Source organism: Passer domesticus, chromosome 1 (assembly GCF_036417665.1).
Source record: "Passer domesticus isolate bPasDom1 chromosome 1, bPasDom1.hap1, whole genome shotgun sequence".
NCBI lineage: Eukaryota > Metazoa > Chordata > Aves > Passeriformes > Passeridae > Passer > Passer domesticus.
Genome location: NC_087474.1, coordinates 116,173,884 through 116,191,065, shown reverse-complemented (window position 1 = coordinate 116,191,065; position 17,182 = coordinate 116,173,884). Strand labels below are relative to the sequence as shown.

Genomic DNA, 17,182 nt, shown 5'->3' with positions numbered 1-17,182 from the left:
ACATTTAGGTCCTACTAAAGATAAACTATTTCTAAGCATCAAGAAAAAATGTAAAATCACATTCAAAGTGACAGGTTCCTCTGCCAGTTAAAATTCTTGAATAGAGCTGGCAAGATAAGCCTGGGTGGAGATCACATACAATGTTGTTTGTGAAATGGATTTGATAATGGTGCTCTGAATTTTAGAAAGCTAATAGTTGTTTGATTGGAGGTTTAGCTGCAGGCATTGTTCTCTTCATTTTCACACAAACAGAAAAATTCTGCATAAAACCCAATTTGATGATAATTTTTTAGGAGACCTATATTTAGCTATAATAAAAAGCCCCAAAATATTATACTTACCATTAATCTTCTCCACACCACAAGACAAACACCACCAGTTTCTACATAACTCCTGTCCCTCTGATAAGGATTAAATTGTGCCATCTGTTGAAATACAAAATGTAGCATAATTTAGAAACTTAAATAGAAAAAAAAAAAACACATGAAGCATGACTCCTGTTTCAAAAGTAAATTGATCTGTAATCAATGTGGGAATTTTTAGCCACATTCAGTCTTACAATCACTTCAATTTTCTCTGCTTTCCAGACACCATTAAAATACTGATTCATTGTTCTATAAGTGGAATGAAATTATTCATTATATATATTAATGAAATATTCATTATATGCATTACCTTGAATTGCATGCACTGGTTATTATATAGCTCAGACAAATCACTAAATACTTAGTATATTGCATTACTTTTTTCACCTATGGAAAATAATCCAATGCATTTACCAAACTACAGAAATTTGATACACTATGCATGTCTGAAAGAGTCTGCCCTGTCTGATCAAATCATCAAATTAATGATGCAACCATGTAAAATGTCTCCTTTTAGTTACAATTTTCATTGTATCTTAATAGGCATTTTATATGTCATGTCCATCATTTAGAGGAGATAATTTCCATACAAGCTATGAAAAGCAAAAACCAAACCCCAAACCATTTCTCTTGTATTAAGTTATACAGGTCTTCATCTCCTATCTACTTCTTGCTACTAAGAATTCATGCACGTGAGTAAAGAGCAGCATCCTTACACTGTTTTAAAGACTCTAAACATTTTCCACAATGTAAGGAATTAACAACCAGTGGGATTTCATATATCTTGAAATATGAATAAAGACACAGAGCTTTATCTGAGAAATTAGACCTTGTATGCCATATGTTTTTCAGATGTTTATATCTTTTAATTTTGTGATAAAAGTTTAGAGAATATTATACCCATCTCTGAGGACGTGTTTTATTTAGCTCTTAAGCATCTGCATTCATATTTCACTTATAACACTTTCCAAAAATACTGCCTTCAGCAACCTGAGAGCCAAAGCAGAGGGGTGGCTTCAAGAATGGGAACTATGGGAGTTTTCTTTTACTACCCCATAACTGCATTTCAGCTCTCATCAGTCAGGGGATACCCTTCTGCCCCACCCCACCCCCAACATTTTTGATGTGTCTTGCAAAGTTGTAAGTGACACTACTCTTTGTGAAACCAGGCTTTCAGACGGTGAACTCTGTGTTGTGAACCACAGAACTGCCTTTATCTATTAACTGGGTTGTCAAACCACTAAATTTGTGCTAAATTCTGACTGCTGACAGAAAGGCACCTCAGTCAATGCTCATGTGATTCTAAGATTTTATCCTTAAAAGAAAAGGTGATGTTGGCTAAGTTTTGTCTTAGGCATGTGCAGTAGTGGCAGATGTTCTTGGCAATTGTTAAATGAGCGCCAGATGGTAGCTTAGAAGCTTGACCTTAAACATTTTCTCTCCTTCAACCATAATTTTTAAATGAAGAGATGTGTAGAGCTTAAGTTTTCTCCAGGATTCAGACTGAAGATAAAATGATGAGGCTCATCAAGAAGATGGATGATGATATTATCTTGTCTTGAATTCATCGCAAGTGAAGTTTGACAGAATCATCTGTTCACCATTATCTATAAAAAGATTTTAAGGGAAAAGAAATAACCTGGTAATTTTGTTCTTTTTACACCTCTTAGAAACAAAATAAATTTTCTGTTTGAATCTTTTATTCATTGTTTGATAAAATGTCATCTATTTATGCAGATTATTTTCTGCTAGGCTGCTCAGGGTAAACCCTAACATGATGTGTTTATCTAACAGGGAACAAATGGCTCCGCTCTGAGATTTAAAGAACTCATGTAAAACTTCCTTTCTACTTCAAAAGATGATATACATATTTTTAGATCATTTACTACTCTTATCACAGTAATCACCAGATAGTTTGTCAGAGATTGTAAGAAAATTCATCTCCACGGGAAGCTTTATAATTTGGAAAATAACATCTCAAATCATCAACTCTCCTGCCTGCTGGACTTATTTTCTACATGCAAGGTTAAAGGAGGATAACTCATTGTTCATTTCCTCATTAGAAAAGAAAACAGCATGTCATTGCAGTAAAACTTCTGCATGCTACTTCTAGAATGGGTACATTTAGTGAAGTGGGTGATTTTTGAATGCACAATAGATGTGTGTTGTAAAATCATCATCTGATTTAATTTTCTCCATTAATTTCTTTTTGCTCTAATGCACCCACAATTCTACAATTTACACTGAAAATTGTACTCCAGAGTCACATTTCTTCCAGCAGAGAGCAGGTAAAACTCCATCTCGAAGGGCAGCAGGCTCAGGGCAGGAGTTGAATCCTTTTGGGGCACAGGCACAAGATCAGAGCTTTGGGGGCACAACTTGGCTGAGCTCTGCATACCCTGCTTCCCTCCCATGGGTATGATGGTGGTGCAAGCAGACAGGGCCACATCCGTGTCTTATCCCAAAGTGGGTCTGAAAGCACAGTGGAGATACATGCATTGACAGGACTCTATATCAATATGCACCTGTTCGTTTAGATATAGTCATAAAAATAAAAAGATCAGGTATGGTCTGGACTTGCAGACTATGGCTAATTTTGTCTCCTTGTAGGACAGTGTGACCCACTTAGTGGATGAGAGGAATGCTGCAGATGTTGTCTACCTACAACTTTGGTGAAGCCTTGACACTTTACAGTATTCTTCTGGAGGAACTGGTTGTTCATGGCTTGGATGAAGAATGCTTCAGTGAGCAAAAAAGTCACCTGGATAGCCAGGCCAGAGTGGTGATGAACGGATTTAAATCCAGTTGATGGCCAGTCACAAGCGGTGATCCCTAGGGCTCCATATTGGAGCCGGTGCTGTTTAATAACCATCAGTGAGTTCACAGAAAGCACCAAGCTGGGTGGGAGTGCTGGTGTGCTGGAGGGCAGGAAGGCTCTGCAGAGGGATCTGAACAGGCTGGATTGATGGTCTGAGACCAATTGTATGAGGTTGAAAAGGCAAAATGTTGGGTCCTGCACTTGGGTCTCAACAACCCCATGCAGAACTGCAGGCTGGGGGAAGAGTGGCTGGAAAATTGTCTGAAGTAAAAAGCCCTGAGGATGCTGATCGACATCCAGCTGAACATGAGCCAGCATTGTTTTGGCCAAGAAATGCACCGGCTTGTATCAGAAATAATCCATCCAGCAGGACCAGGACAGGATTGTCCCCCTGTATTCAGCACTGGTGAGACCACGTGTTGAATTCTGTCCAATCCTCTCCACAAAAAAGACATTGAGGGGCTGGAGGATATCCAGAGAAGATCAAGGGAACTGGTGAAGGGTCTGGAGGCCCAGCCTCACAAGGAATGGCTGAGGGAGCTGGGTTGTGTAGCCTGGAGAAAAAGAGGATGAGGGAAGATCTTACTCCTCTCTACAACTACCAGAAAGAAGGTTGCAGTTAAGTGGGAGTAGGCTCTTCTCCCAGAAAACAGGAAATAGGACAAGAGGAAATGGCCTCCGTCACATCAAGAAAGTTTTAGGTTGGATATTAGGAAAATTTTTTTGATAGAAGATTTACCAAGCACTGGAACAGGCTGTTAAGGGACTGAGATATATGAAGGTATTTAGAAGTCTTATAAATTAGGTACTTAGGGTATGGTTAAATGGTAGACTCGGCAGTGGTGGGTTAACTGTTAACTTCATGATTTTAAAGGTTTTTCCCAACTTAAATGATTCTATTATTCTATATCCTACTGCTTCAACCATTTTTGGCACCACAACTTCAGGACCCAAATTAATGAACTTTAGAAGAAAGAAAGTGAAGGCTAAATAAAGCTGGTGAGTAGAATCTGAACCTTCAATTGTAAAACACTTCTAGGCCCTTTTGAATTAATAAATCTCTGGAAATATTGACTTGGAAATATTTAAAGGCTGCCATTGATCATATATTTGATCTATAGATAATTCAAGATCTAATAACATATCCTATTAAAGCTGATTAATGTAATCAGTAGCTTTCAACCTGACTGAATATTGAACATTTCTTTATACAGCAATAACTCAAAAGAGTAGGGAGTCATTGCCCAAGGTAAGTGGAAATAAAACCATGAGGCCAAAAAGGATTCCTTAAACTTAATTACAAAACAGTCAGGCTGTAGTATGGATTTATGTAAATGCCTACTCCTGTATATGCATCAGACAGGCAGGGGTACAATTCACTAAGGGAGTGACCCTGGGAGCAGGGAGAGAAGTTTGGGATGATCCCAGGTGACTTAAACAGGCACCTTGGTGCCCATCATCCATTCCTCATGACCTAAGGGAGTAAAGGTGGGCCCATAACACCCAAGCAGCACCTGGATGTAACCTGCAGGTAGATTTTCTGGTTTTTGATGGAATATATGAAAAGTACTGTTAATTTAATCACCATCTACTATAGACATACTCATCATTGGGTTCAGACAAACAAAATTAACTCTCCTTTTCTGCCTTTTCTCCCCAGAGTTGTCATGAGATACAGGCTAAGGCCAGCTGACTGCTACAGTACAAGTGAGTGTGACACAAGTTTGGCCTGGGCAGAAGGGAGAAAAAGCAATTTGTTTCTTTTTGAAGTTGCTGGAGAATGGAAGTTTGTATATCAATAGTCATGATGAATTCATCTTGTGTAATTTGAAACCAACCTGGTCCAAAATGGTCCAGAAGACTGTTAAAATCAATGTAACTATGAAGTGAATAATTAGAATTCAATCAACAGGGAAAGGTGCTGATTCTTAAGCCAGAGAAATCAATACATAGTATGGCAGAAATCATAAATTGTAATGGCTACAATCAGAAGGCAACCTGCTCTGTGCTTTTAAGATTACCAAATAAATACGTCTTTCACTCCCTCTGTGGGTATCTACCCAGTACACACAAAGCTCTCTCTAGCTGTACTTAATTTTTTTTTTTTCCTGAATCATGGAAACTTGGCTCATAATAAGCAATTTTAATGTTCTGGTTAACTTTGGGAAAATGTTAATTTAAAACAAAAAAGCAAATAGACACAAAGACAGCTTTCTTCATGCAAATGAAAAATTCACTAATGCGGATCACTGTAATAATTGTATTAACCATGAAGGTGAATACAAAGATTCAGTCTGAAGGTGTCATAAGAGAAAAGTTATTCTGTTGGTGTTTCAGAGATTTAGGGTTCTGCCTAGAGGTTCTAACAGGTCTAAAATGAGCCTAGAGGGGTGGAGATGATAACTAAAATGGCTACTACCTCACAGTAGCAACTTGGGTGTACAAAGTCATTAGAATTTAAGTACAAAGTGTGCAATACCTGAAGCTGTTAAAATACCTTTCTTAGATTTCAGGAAGAATGTGTTGAGAAGCAGATGTTTGCATCAAGGCCTCACAGTAAAGCTTTGACACAAGCTTCTATGGTTTATTTTTGGGTTTTTTGATACAAATCCCAATTACAATAAAAGCACAGGAAAACCATGTAAAATTATAAGCAAATATATTGTACTATCTCTCTTAAGCCATCTCATTAAAGATGAGCAGTAGTAAATTTGGGAGGCTTTCTGAGTAAGGCCCACCAACTCCAGCTACTAAAATTAAGCTCTGGAGTGCAGCAGAAAAGAAAGCAAACAAGTTACTGGAATAAAATAAGCAGGAAAGAGAAGAGAGAAGAGAGTGACATGTAGTATGCTGACCTAAAAAATTGTTAAGTAATAGGTTTTATTTCTGTGATCTGTAGGTGATCCTCAGTTCATCTGCACATGGTTTTGCTTATAAAAGAAAAACCCTTGCAATCCTGCAAGCTAAGCTTAGCAGCTACTCCATCTGCTGAGCTACAGTAGCAGGCGAGGCTGTACTCTGTCTCTGGGTGTTATTTGTATCCAGGGTACAGTGTAAGGTTGTAATTGCAAGCAGTGACCTCCTTTTTGGCTCTCTGCATGGGAATTTGTACCAGGGACCTCCAGACAGAGGCAACATTTGTAGGTGGGCCCTGCCATAATTCCTTTTTTTCCCCGGGGGATGGGGTAAAAAAGATGAGTGGGTTGCAAGTGAGTGCTGAATTTCTGTCCTGGGCTGGTCTAGCAATGCTTTCCTTTAGTCCAGGGTATAAAATCTTGCTTCTCTGCAACTCATCAGACTCCAATTCAGGTCAGCTGTGTGACTATAGGCTGCTCTGAGCAATCATGGGAAGTTATTGCCAATCCCAGGATACCCTGGTTTGGCATTCAGAGTAACCATTTTAGTAATCTAATATAAATCTCAGTTTTGTGCATGTCTTCAGCTCTGTCCTGCAGAGAAGCATTTAAACTCTTTATGAGTCTCTGCCATTTAATATTATACTATATAGGATCAGCTTGCAAAAAGGAAAGTACATTGGCAACAAGTTTCTTTTTTATCACTTCTAAATATCACACTGACAAGATAGATAATCTTCCCTGATTACTTCCTTCATGTTTTATTAGAACATGCTCCTGCATTCATTCAGATATTTAATTTCACTATTGATGGCTGCTTCCTAAAACATAAACAATTCTGTCTTTGTTTGAAAAAAGGTTTATATGGTATCCAATAACTGCCTAAAGTGGCAGCAACCACTAGCTCAATGCATTCTCCAAGGTTACTGGACTCAAGAGCATTTTCAACTACTAATTGTTTTTCTTCATGCTTCTTCATTTTTCCTTTACTCTGGTAATTAATTTCATCATTCCTTCCTCAGGTTTTCATGTTCACACACTAATTTTCTTCCTCAAGCTCCTAAAATCTTTTTGTATACCTTAACCTTTAGATACAAATGCCATCCTCCTGAGCATGCACCCCATTTCTTTTGTGGGGCTCTGCTAAATGAGGTAATTCTAGGGCTGTCCTGTCAGACTCAGAAGGGATCCTGCTGATTTACACAGGTATGATTAAACGTGGGGTTAGTTATTCACAGATAAAATACTTTTTCCCTTGCAGTTCCATTAAGCACTTAGCATTTGATTGCTACGTGTAATGGTAAGCCCTAAACTTTTTACATTGGCTTCCTGGCTGGCCACTATCTCATGGGAGAAAGCCTGAGGATTTCTTCCTTCACTACTTGAGAAAGGGATTGACAACAGCTAAAGGGAAATTCTGAATACTCATAGCATCAGCTGCGCTTACACTCCCTCTGAGAAACAGATAAAGATCTAGGTGCTTTCAAAGAGGATGTAGCAAGGAATTGCAGTGGCTGCCACTCTCTGTGGAAATAGCGACTCAGTCTCTATGAATGTGGAGGAGGGCGCTGGGCTGGGTGATGGCAGTGAGACACAACCACCACTGGCCTCAGGACTCTTATCCCAAAGGTTTTGGCAGCATTAACCTGACAGTTACTCATGCTCATGCAGGAGAGCACAGACATGTCAGAACAAAATACCTTACCTGTGCCCATTAGAAGCTCCTAGTTGCCAACAGGATCTCATTCTCCCAGCACCATAAACTGCTACTTTTGCCACGACATGTGTTCCCCATGGGTTTTGCAAAAGCTGTGTGTAAACATTTAAAAATATTTACACTGATTTACAAGATCACTGTAGGCAGTAAAAATCAGAAATGTGAAATTCATAGACCTGCTCTGATCAGTGCTTAATATAACCTCAAATGCAGAAGTGTGTATTTCTGGAACACAAGATGTATCATTACCACATTTAGAGGGGATATGTTTGTTATGAAGCATCAGTCTTTGTGGTCCTGATGACTAGGAGAAAGCCATTTGGTCTGAATGTTGAATCTACCCATACACTGTAAACTACCATACATGAGACAGATGGAGAATACATTTTATCTGTTCACTTCAGGATCCTAAATGGTGTGTACTTGATATACCAGCTTTTGCTGTCACATTATCCCATCTTTTGGTGGTGGTGGTGACAGAGGTAATGGTGGCAGTTCTGGCTTTTTAACACTAAGTTAGGGGAAGAAAAGACCTTAGGGAAGCAGAAAATGTGAACATAACAATGCAGAAATGAAAAAGGGTGTTCAGGGGCAAGTGTAATACCTGAAAGGTGTTGTAGTTCAGCTATTGAAAATGACCAGGTTTCACACTCTCATCATCTTCTTAAAGGATTGAATTCAGTCCTCTGAAGTCTCTTTTTCTATACAATGTAATCTTTACAGGCAGCTGCTACAGAATGCACCATAATGAAGGCAGGTGCTGAATACAAGATACATTTATGTTATAAGGTGAATTTCCTACATTTTATTTGAAGTTGATTTATCAATTGCAAATCATGATCTGATGTAGATAAATGACAGGCTCCATTTTGCTGGTAGGGTGGCAGAATGGAAATTGTAACTTCAGACAGCAGACCCACAATAGCATTACAGCACTATGCATTACTGGGGACAAGGAGGCCTGAGCAAACTCTGTTAACCCATTTATTCTGACTGCCTATGGAGGATAAATTACCCCTATATTAAAAATATACTATACAAGCATATATGCAGATACTTAGAAAGGAAATACTATCTGAAGAAAAAACTGCCCCCTATCTCATTTGCCAAATATCATTTATTTCCTTTACTAAAACCTCTCTTCTCTCCTCCATCCCAATGTAAATTGGCAGTTTGTGACAGTAGGACCGGTAATTCAGTGAGAGCCTGAATTTTTCCATTTTCTTAGTTCCTTTTGTGGTTTGGGGACTGTCCGCTGTAAAAACTGGTTGTTTCACAGCTGGCTGCCAGCAGCTGGAAATTTAGTCCACCTGGAAGAAGGGATATAACAGTAACTTTGTGTAGGTTCTGGACTGGGAACCTGTCCAGAACAGGTGAAAAATTTGACTGTAGACGCACAGGAGTTTCATGTTGTGGAGCTCTGAATTTCTAGGTTAATAAATCCAAACTGTGGTGAGAGAATGTATTTGCTTCTGTGCCATGTATGGATTCTGACAGCAGGGTGTCTGTAGGATTTGCTAGTAATGGCTTCCCTGTAAGCTACCTAACATATGGAGCTTTTTTAACTGTAGATGATCCTGAAAATCCTGACTACATCAATCTATTTGCTTTTGAAAATATAACTTGTCAGTCAGTGTTATTACACTGACACAAGCAGCAACTGTGCACCTCACACCAATTTGAGATTAAGGAAAACAAACAAAAATTTCTGCTATTTTAATTCACTGCTGGAAGTTTCAATTGTTTTTATAAGCTAAGCTCTTTTTATATTACTTGAAAATCTGAAACAAAAGAATACACAGATACAAAATGCTTGGATACAAATGCATCATGTATGCATATAGACATGTTTAAACATGTGTTGACTTTAATATATACAATCAAAAAATAGTTTGATGACACCAACGAATGTTTGGCCAAGGATGGTCCTATGTGTGTACAGGGCCCACATTTCTTGCAGTTTCTGCTCCTGTCTAATATTAAAATAAAAGGACTTCCAGCTCTACTGACCAAAATATCACAGTTTATAAACAATAAAATAAATAATGGTATCTGTGCTTTAGTTCTACAAGTACTGTCAAATATTTGCCATGATGACTGCAAAGTTTTCCTAAGCAACATATTTTGTACCTAAGCATTTAGCTTTAAAGGAGTAATTACAAAGCAGAGCACTTATTTGCAAAGCAAATAAGAGAATAACAGGCTGCTTTGTTTATTCTTTAGCTGTTTTCCTATAGTAATTAAAATAATCCCAAAAAATTACAAAACAGAAACATTAATACTTTTCCATTTCCAAAATCAGATTAAATTCTCAAGTATAATTTTTTTTTAATATACTTACAAATACAAACAACCATTCCATTTGTGCAGCCCAGATCAGGTGTGTACTGGGAAAGGCACCTGAGAATATGTCCCTCACACATTCACAAGTCCTGCCAGCAAATCTGCTCCAGTGTGGACTTTTCTCCATGTTTCCACAGGTCCTGGCAGGAGGCTGCTGCAGCACAGGTTTCCCATGGGGTCACAGCCTCCTTCAGGCATCCACCTGCTCTGGTGTGGGCTCCTGCACAGGCTCTGGGTGTATTTCTGCTCCACTATGGATCTCCCTGGGCTGCAGGGGCACAGCTGCCTCATCATGATCTGCACCACGGACTGCAGGGGAATCTCTCTCAGGTGCCTGGAGCACCTCCTCCCCATTCTTCTGCACTGACCTTGGTGTGTGCAGAGTTGTTCCTCTCACACATTCTCCCTTCTCTGTTTTCCAGCTACAGCCTACTCCTGTGAAGTAACTTTTTTCCCTTTCTTAACTCTGTTACCCCAGAAGTGACCCCACTGTCACAGATGGTCTCAGCCTTGGGCAGTGGTGGGTCTGTCTTGGAGTCAGCTGACATCAGCCCTGTCAGACATGGGCAAAGCTTCTAGCAGCTTCTCACAGAAGCCATCCCTGTAGCCTGCCTTGCCCTGCCCCCAAATATTGCCATACAAGCCCAATACAGGGTAATAGATCACATTCCCCCCTCCAGATGTAGAGTAACAGTCTCTAGCAAAGAAAGCACTGCATGAATGCATTTGTGGAAGTTCATGATCTGTCCCAAGTTACTTATTAAGTGTTCTTACATTTCATTCCAAAGATAGAAGGGTAGGAAATTATGATACCATCTGGAAAAGATGATTTTAGTAGTCACAAGCCTAAAGAAAGTCCTGGAGAATGGGCTATTTAGAGCATCCTTGAGAAAGTCACCTTTGTTCAGCAGGTAACAATGAGACAGAGACAGAAATAAGGTGGTTTGCACTGGATTAATGAGTGAGATAAATTCATTGCAGAATTAAAACATAGGGTGAAGGATGGTTGCTTCCTATTAAGGGAACAATATTCTGTGATCTGTGGTTTCCTTGGTAGGAATTTACCATATAACATTCTTGCAAAAAAGGTAGTGAACTATGCTGTGTCCTTTGGGAAAAGAACAAGAAGAAAAACACATGAAATAAACAGGGGAAAACTATACTGGTTATGAGGAAAAGTTTCCTAAAAATAAAGAAAAACCTTCCTGTGAAACCTAATTACTGAGAGAAAGTAAGCCAAATCCTGGAGAGCATGGTTTATATACAGTTTATATACAGCTGGGCCGAGCCAAGGGAAATTAGCAGGAATCCTGTGAGATGTGTTAGGATTTTATGATCCTGAGGCTCCATCATGGCATTCACTTGCTTTTTTTTTTTTTTTTTTTTTTTTTTTACAGCATTTTGCAGCAGTGGGGCCTGAAGGCAGGAGAAATGGCTGTGGGTGTGTGACAGGAGGGAAATGCCACTGGCTAGAGAATTTTCTGCCATTACCCACGTTTCCAGAATTGCTCCAAGCCTAGTTCCCAGCCTGAGCTGACACAGCTTCTCCAGATCTCTTTCTCTTTGAACAGTCCAACATTAGAGGCATTTTAGTTTTCCCAGGCTACTCTTCCATTTAGTGTGTAAAGTTATACACTTTAGTGTTTGGAAAGCTTGATCATACTGTAATGAAGATGCAGAGTTTTATTGCCCATGCATGCTTCTGACTCCCAAATCCATCTCATGTCCCAGTCTTAATGAAGGGTTTCAAATTCATGAGGATATTCCCAGAATGAGGAGCACAATTCTAAACAATGACATGACTAGAAAAATGGTAAAAGGGTCAAGAGAATGAAATGTGCAGCTTTGTCTAGACTGCTATGTTAAACAGCACCACTTGATGGTCAACTCCATCAAACACTGCCAGCAGATTTAGCTACATTAGCCATTAGCACAGACAAAAATTTTATAGATAAAAGAAGATGACCCACCAGGGCAACCACCACTGTCTCAGTGAAATATCTTCATCTAAAAACCCAACTGTGAAAATATTTTTTTTGCATAAAATAGGCAATAATAGGTTAAGCATCTTGGTTGTGCCCCCTGAAAAACTGTCTTTTGTTTTATATGTGCCTCTGTGGATAGATAGAATGTAGGAGAATAGAGATAGTGGTGAAGGTAATCTGGCCTCTAAGGAGTTACAGCTGTGCCAATTATCAAGCACTAAGAACAAGCCTGCCCTTAATAGGCCACAGCTGGAGCCAATTAGGAGGGGTACTATAAAAGAGTAGGTTGGGTGGTTGAGATGGAGTTTATTGGCTGTGCAGAGGAGGGGAGGAAGAAGGAGTCTGTGCTGAGAGGAGCTGCCCATGAGATATCACCAAGAAGGTAGGAAACCTTTGCAATAAGATGGCAACAATTGGTGACCCCATTGTGATTAAGGACCCAGGATGGTGCTGGGCTCCCCCTGAATGGCAGTGTGTGCAGCAGGACACAAGCTGTGTGACAGAAGTGGCAAACGGCATGGCCACAGCAGCAGCTGGTGCCTCAGAAACAGCATGGCCCCTGAGGAGTATGGGGGGAGGTTTGCTAAGTCACTGCTACATGAGCACTGGAACAGAAGCACCATGGAGCTCTGAGAGGCAGAGTCAGAGCTGCACAGAAAACATGTAAGAGAAGTCCTCTGAAATTGTACAGTGGCCACCTCCACAGTAACCCAACGTGACTGGGAGTGGGCTGTGGGCAAGGTGCAGCTGGAGATGGAGCCTAGCATAGCATTGAGAGCAGCAGGTTAAGCTGCCTGCATAGGACCTGACAGATTTTGGCACCTCAGGTACAGGGGAGCTGCTGGGGACACAATGGGAAATAACATATCGAGTGCTGAATAGATTGTTTGATATACATGGAAAGAAATTTAAAAAAGAAAAGACTGTGAAATATAGTGTCAAAAAGGGGGCAAGGTAGCTGCAGATTTGGCTGCCACCTGGAAATCACTTTGTAAGACTTTAAAAGAATGGAAAACGGAGCAAGACAAGAGAGGCTTGCAGTAATCAACTAATACAACAAAATCTGTAGAAGGAAGAAGAGAATTATTAAAACAGCAGTGGGGACTGGGGAAAGAGTAACTCTATTATTTATTATGGTGTATTTGTTTGCTGATGAAACATGTGCATTTTGTTTGTGAATTGCAACTATGAATCTTTGATTAAGCATAAGTTTAAAAGTTTATATTCCATAAGCATAAGTACACTTGACAGATGCTGGATCCATGTTGTTCCGAGTTCTATAGCTGTTGATTTGTTGCTGCCTTAATATATAGCCTTTAACTTATTCTTGTGAGTTATCTTATGAAGTTGTACAGCTGTGGATATTGTCAATATTCTAGAGAGATACATATAAAGGTTTCTGATTATATGTTATATAAGTTTGTGTAATGAATCAATATAAGAGTTTCTGATATGTAATGTAAGTTTGAGCATTCATACAACTGTTAATCTTAAGTGAGATATGTGAATATGTTATAATGTCAGCTTACTTCAACATAACTTTCTAGAGGTACTGTAACTTTGTAATTAAAAGAAAAAGGGGGAATTGTGGATAGATAGAATGTAGGAGAATAGAGACAGTGGTGAAGGTAATCTGGCCCCTAAGGAGTTACAGCTGTGCCAATTATCAAGCACTAAGAACAAGCCTGCCCTTAACAGGCCACAGCTGGAGCCAGTTAGGAGGGGTATTGTAAAAGAGCAACATGGCTGGTTGAGATGGAGTTTGTTGGCTGTGCAGAGGAGGAGAAAAAGGAGTCTGTGCTGAGAGGAGCTGCCCATGAGATATCACTGAGAAGGTAGGTAACCTTTGCAATAAGATGGCAACATGCCTCAGCTTCTAGCTGAAGGGAGGTATGTGATAAGCAGTGAAATTTCTTGCAAATCTTAGATTGGCCAGTATGTGTCCTATATCCAGTATAGAACATTTGACCTCGTTTTCCTTAGGCTGAGACTGTAGTAATACCTTGTGGAGATGCAAAACATGGGACAGTCCCAACACTTGGCCATATGTGAACCATCACACAACAACCAAACACTTGGGACTAATGTTCACATGAGATTTTGGATAATGTTTTAATCTCTAGCTCCTTTTCTGTCTCTTAAGTACTTTGATTGTCAGTCTGACTGGTATTTTTTCTACTTTCCACCTTCATTTGCCCAAAAATTTCTCAGGAACTTTTTTTTCTGGCACATATGAATACCATAATGTCATCATTTGCTCAGTGTTTGATTCCAAGCTACCAGAATGGGTTCAAGACGTGTCCCTTGGTCTTAATAAGCAATGCAAACATTCAACACAATGCTGACACTGGTGAAGAAAAAAACCATCCTGTTTTATTTCATTCAGTCCTATTTTAGCTTCAGGACAGCTGCCAGACTGTCATGTCACTGTGTTTCTGCTTTTTGTTCCAGGTATTTTAGGGTGCAAGAGGAACAAGAACATTGGAATTAGATATTTACTGGTATGGTGTTGTATTTCAACAGATTGTAAATTACTTTTTAGGTACCCCCAGTTTCATTAATCAGTTTGTTTCTCCATCGATTTATATAGACAGCTTGTCAACAGATGTTGAATTAGTTCAGAACTCTGTACTGTCAAGCGTTGGGAGTAAGGGAATTTTGTTTGTGTCACATTCAGGGTATGTGTGCAGACCGAAGGGCAACATGTAGAATCTATTTCTCTGACATTTAGTAGTCACGTGAAAGATAGTAAAATTTGTCTAAAAGAGGTTTTTGTAAGGTTTTTTTCAGTCTTTGTAATATCTAAAAGCAGTCAGTTGTACCTGAAAAATCTAGATGCCACGGTAAGGATGGAAAAGATCAGCAGTGTCCCTTGGTGAAAAGTGGAAGACAAGAACATTACCTTCAAGATTTTTATGGATGCTTTTGAAGCATTTAAATCACACAGTTAAGGGGTTTTTTGAAGTCATTTTGTGTGGCCACTGTGATATCAAGAACTGTAAGACCAAAGAAACTGTCTTCCAGCTTAGCACTCTGGTACAATAGGCTATTGTATTCCAGGAGGCACCATAATCAAGCATTATTTGGTGGAACAAAGATGAATGTTTCCTCTTCTCTAGAATAAGACAAACTAGAAATTAGTGTTACACAGCTTTTACAAACATATTGCAAAAGTCCTGGAAGAACAGGCTTCCTTTTTTTCAGAGGAACTTCCTCCTCTACAAACCACATTTCAACAGAAACCCTTCTGGCGCTAATTAAAAACCTCATTAATCCATTTGTGGTCTGTGGTTCTGTGGAGGGCATTCAAACCTCACTTTTGTAGTGTGATGATACCATTTTGGAGAAAGTGTGACCTCCTGATTTTTAGATGGGCTGTCTAGGAAGACAGCACAGGACAGCTCACACAGGATGGGATCACAAGAAACCTGTAGTCCCACCTGCAGCGCGTGACTGGGTCAGCCATGGGGTCAGGCCAAGTTGCTCTGGGGTCTATTCAGCTTTGTCTTGAAAAGGCTCTATGCATGGAGCCTGTAAAACTGGATATACCTCCTCTAAGGTACAAATGCATCATGTGACAGCATTAATACTCACATAAACCTGATCACCCAGAGCTAGGGCAGAGGCATTAAGAGAAGAGGAGCTAATCTCCACCTTTCCATTCACACCTGTTAATGGAACTCCTCAGCAGTCACTCAAATACAGAATGAATTCACTTTTTTTCCAGAAATAAATTTTTCAGGTCATCCTAAGGCATTTTGTAGCCCTGCAGCACTTGACAGAGTAACATCTGCTATTTGAAGAACATTTTAGAATTGGAGTAAGATACTGTACCAACCTTCAAAAAAAATTGCTGCTACTGTTTACTTTGGCTGTCTTCTGAGAACAGGAGCCCATTAGGATAAAATAGCTTCACAGTCAACTCATTGAAGTGTTTAAGTCAAGTTTTTGGAGACTACTTAAAAACAAAACTTTGTAATAGCTGAAGAACCGCAGACATTTTGAATTACCTAATATTTTTGAATGAGCACGCAGCTTGGTTAGAAAGGCTTTGATAATTACCCCAGCATACCAGTTACTGAGCAAATGAATTTTATACCAAGTTGCTAGCAGGTTTTTTTAAGAACAAAGAAAATGCCCCACAGCAATGCTTGGTAGAGGCAAATTTTAGCCTCCAAACTGAGGAAAAGGGAATATTTTAGGTGGTGTATTTCTAGCTAATTAGCTGAAAATTAAAAAAGCTCAAGGAAATAAAATTATACTACTTGCTGAATGGCTTGTACCCTGGAGCAAAAGACACCTTCATAATGATAAAATGTTTTTAATCACCAAAGGCTTGTTTGATGGGCTCTATATTTATATGCAACACATTGAAACTATGCCAATGTGGCCTGTCCTAAAAGTCAGTGCAGCAAATGATAACAGCACTTGGAATGAATTTGGCAAATCTAAAAATGTCTCTGAAGGTCTAATCCTTCCCCTTTGGAAAATGATCAGGCCAAACAGGCCCTGCTACCTGAACCAGGGTTTTTATATTAAATTTTTCTTGAAATATAAGATCTCAAATTCTGACTCCTTGAAATGTATGTACCTGTGCAGGTGGCTGCACTAGTTTTGCAGAAAACTTTGAAAAATGGAAACCTAGGCTGGGTGGAAAGTTTCAGCAAGTGAGGGGGGTTTCTTAACAGATTACAGCAATGATATATATGGTTTCTGCTCCATGGTTTGAGCACCCACAAATTTAGGGGCCGTGCACAGTCCATGGAGAAGCAGCTCTGACTGTGGGTTACTGTGACCTACCTACCCTCTACACCATACTTTCCTCAATGGCCATTCCTGAAAATCTACACAGGAAGTGTGTAAAGAGCCTAAACTGGTTTTATTGCAGAGTAAAGGCAGTTTTATTTCAGCAAATTGACCTCTAATTTTTGGCAGGTTACAGTTTTGATTCACAACCTGTTACCTTTCTTATCTAAGTGCACTGATGGCTCCTGTGAGAAGGCATCACCACCTGGCTGGTGTCTCACTGCTTTCAGAGGATGATGCTGCTTCTTTAACTCTTGAACTACTCATCTACCAGAATTCATGGGAAACATGCA

At 39.5% G+C, this 17,182-nt stretch overlaps 1 protein-coding gene and 3 long non-coding RNA genes across 8 annotated transcripts in view; 3 read left to right on the top strand and 1 right to left on the bottom strand.

Annotated features, from left to right (window-relative positions):
- LOC135278246 (uncharacterized) overlaps nt 1-3,507 on the top strand; it is a 24,334-nt gene extending 20,827 nt beyond the window's left edge. The window contains exon 3 of the long non-coding RNA XR_010345787.1: nt 2,976-3,507. This is a non-coding gene — a long non-coding RNA (uncharacterized LOC135278246). The remainder of the gene's footprint in view (nt 1-2,975) is intronic.
- Nucleotides 1-17,182, bottom strand: part of LOC135278235 (uncharacterized) — a 22,931-nt gene extending 5,749 nt beyond the window's left edge. For 2 of the 3 annotated variants that reach the window (XR_010345778.1, XR_010345785.1), the window contains exons 1-3: nt 10,097-10,242; nt 7,744-7,847; nt 342-425 (exon numbers count right to left, since the gene is read on the bottom strand). This is a non-coding gene — a long non-coding RNA (uncharacterized LOC135278235). Of the gene's footprint in view, nt 1-341; nt 426-7,743; nt 7,848-10,096; nt 10,243-17,046 lie in introns of those variants that run through there. The other variant, XR_010345784.1, reaches the window with a different exon arrangement.
- On the top strand, nt 3,571-10,363 carry LOC135278259 (uncharacterized). The gene is made up of 3 exons (XR_010345808.1): nt 3,571-4,182; nt 4,844-4,890; nt 10,236-10,363. It is a non-coding gene; the product is annotated as an uncharacterized LOC135278259 (long non-coding RNA).
- CHST9 (carbohydrate sulfotransferase 9) overlaps nt 12,063-17,182 on the top strand; it is a 93,375-nt gene continuing 88,255 nt past the window's right edge. The window contains exon 1 of one of the 3 annotated variants that reach the window (XM_064435805.1): nt 12,063-12,465. The gene's annotated coding sequence lies outside the window, so the exon portion shown is untranslated. Of the gene's footprint in view, nt 12,466-12,540; nt 13,919-17,182 lie in introns of those variants that run through there. The other 2 variants (XM_064435797.1, XM_064435816.1) reach the window with 2 other exon arrangements.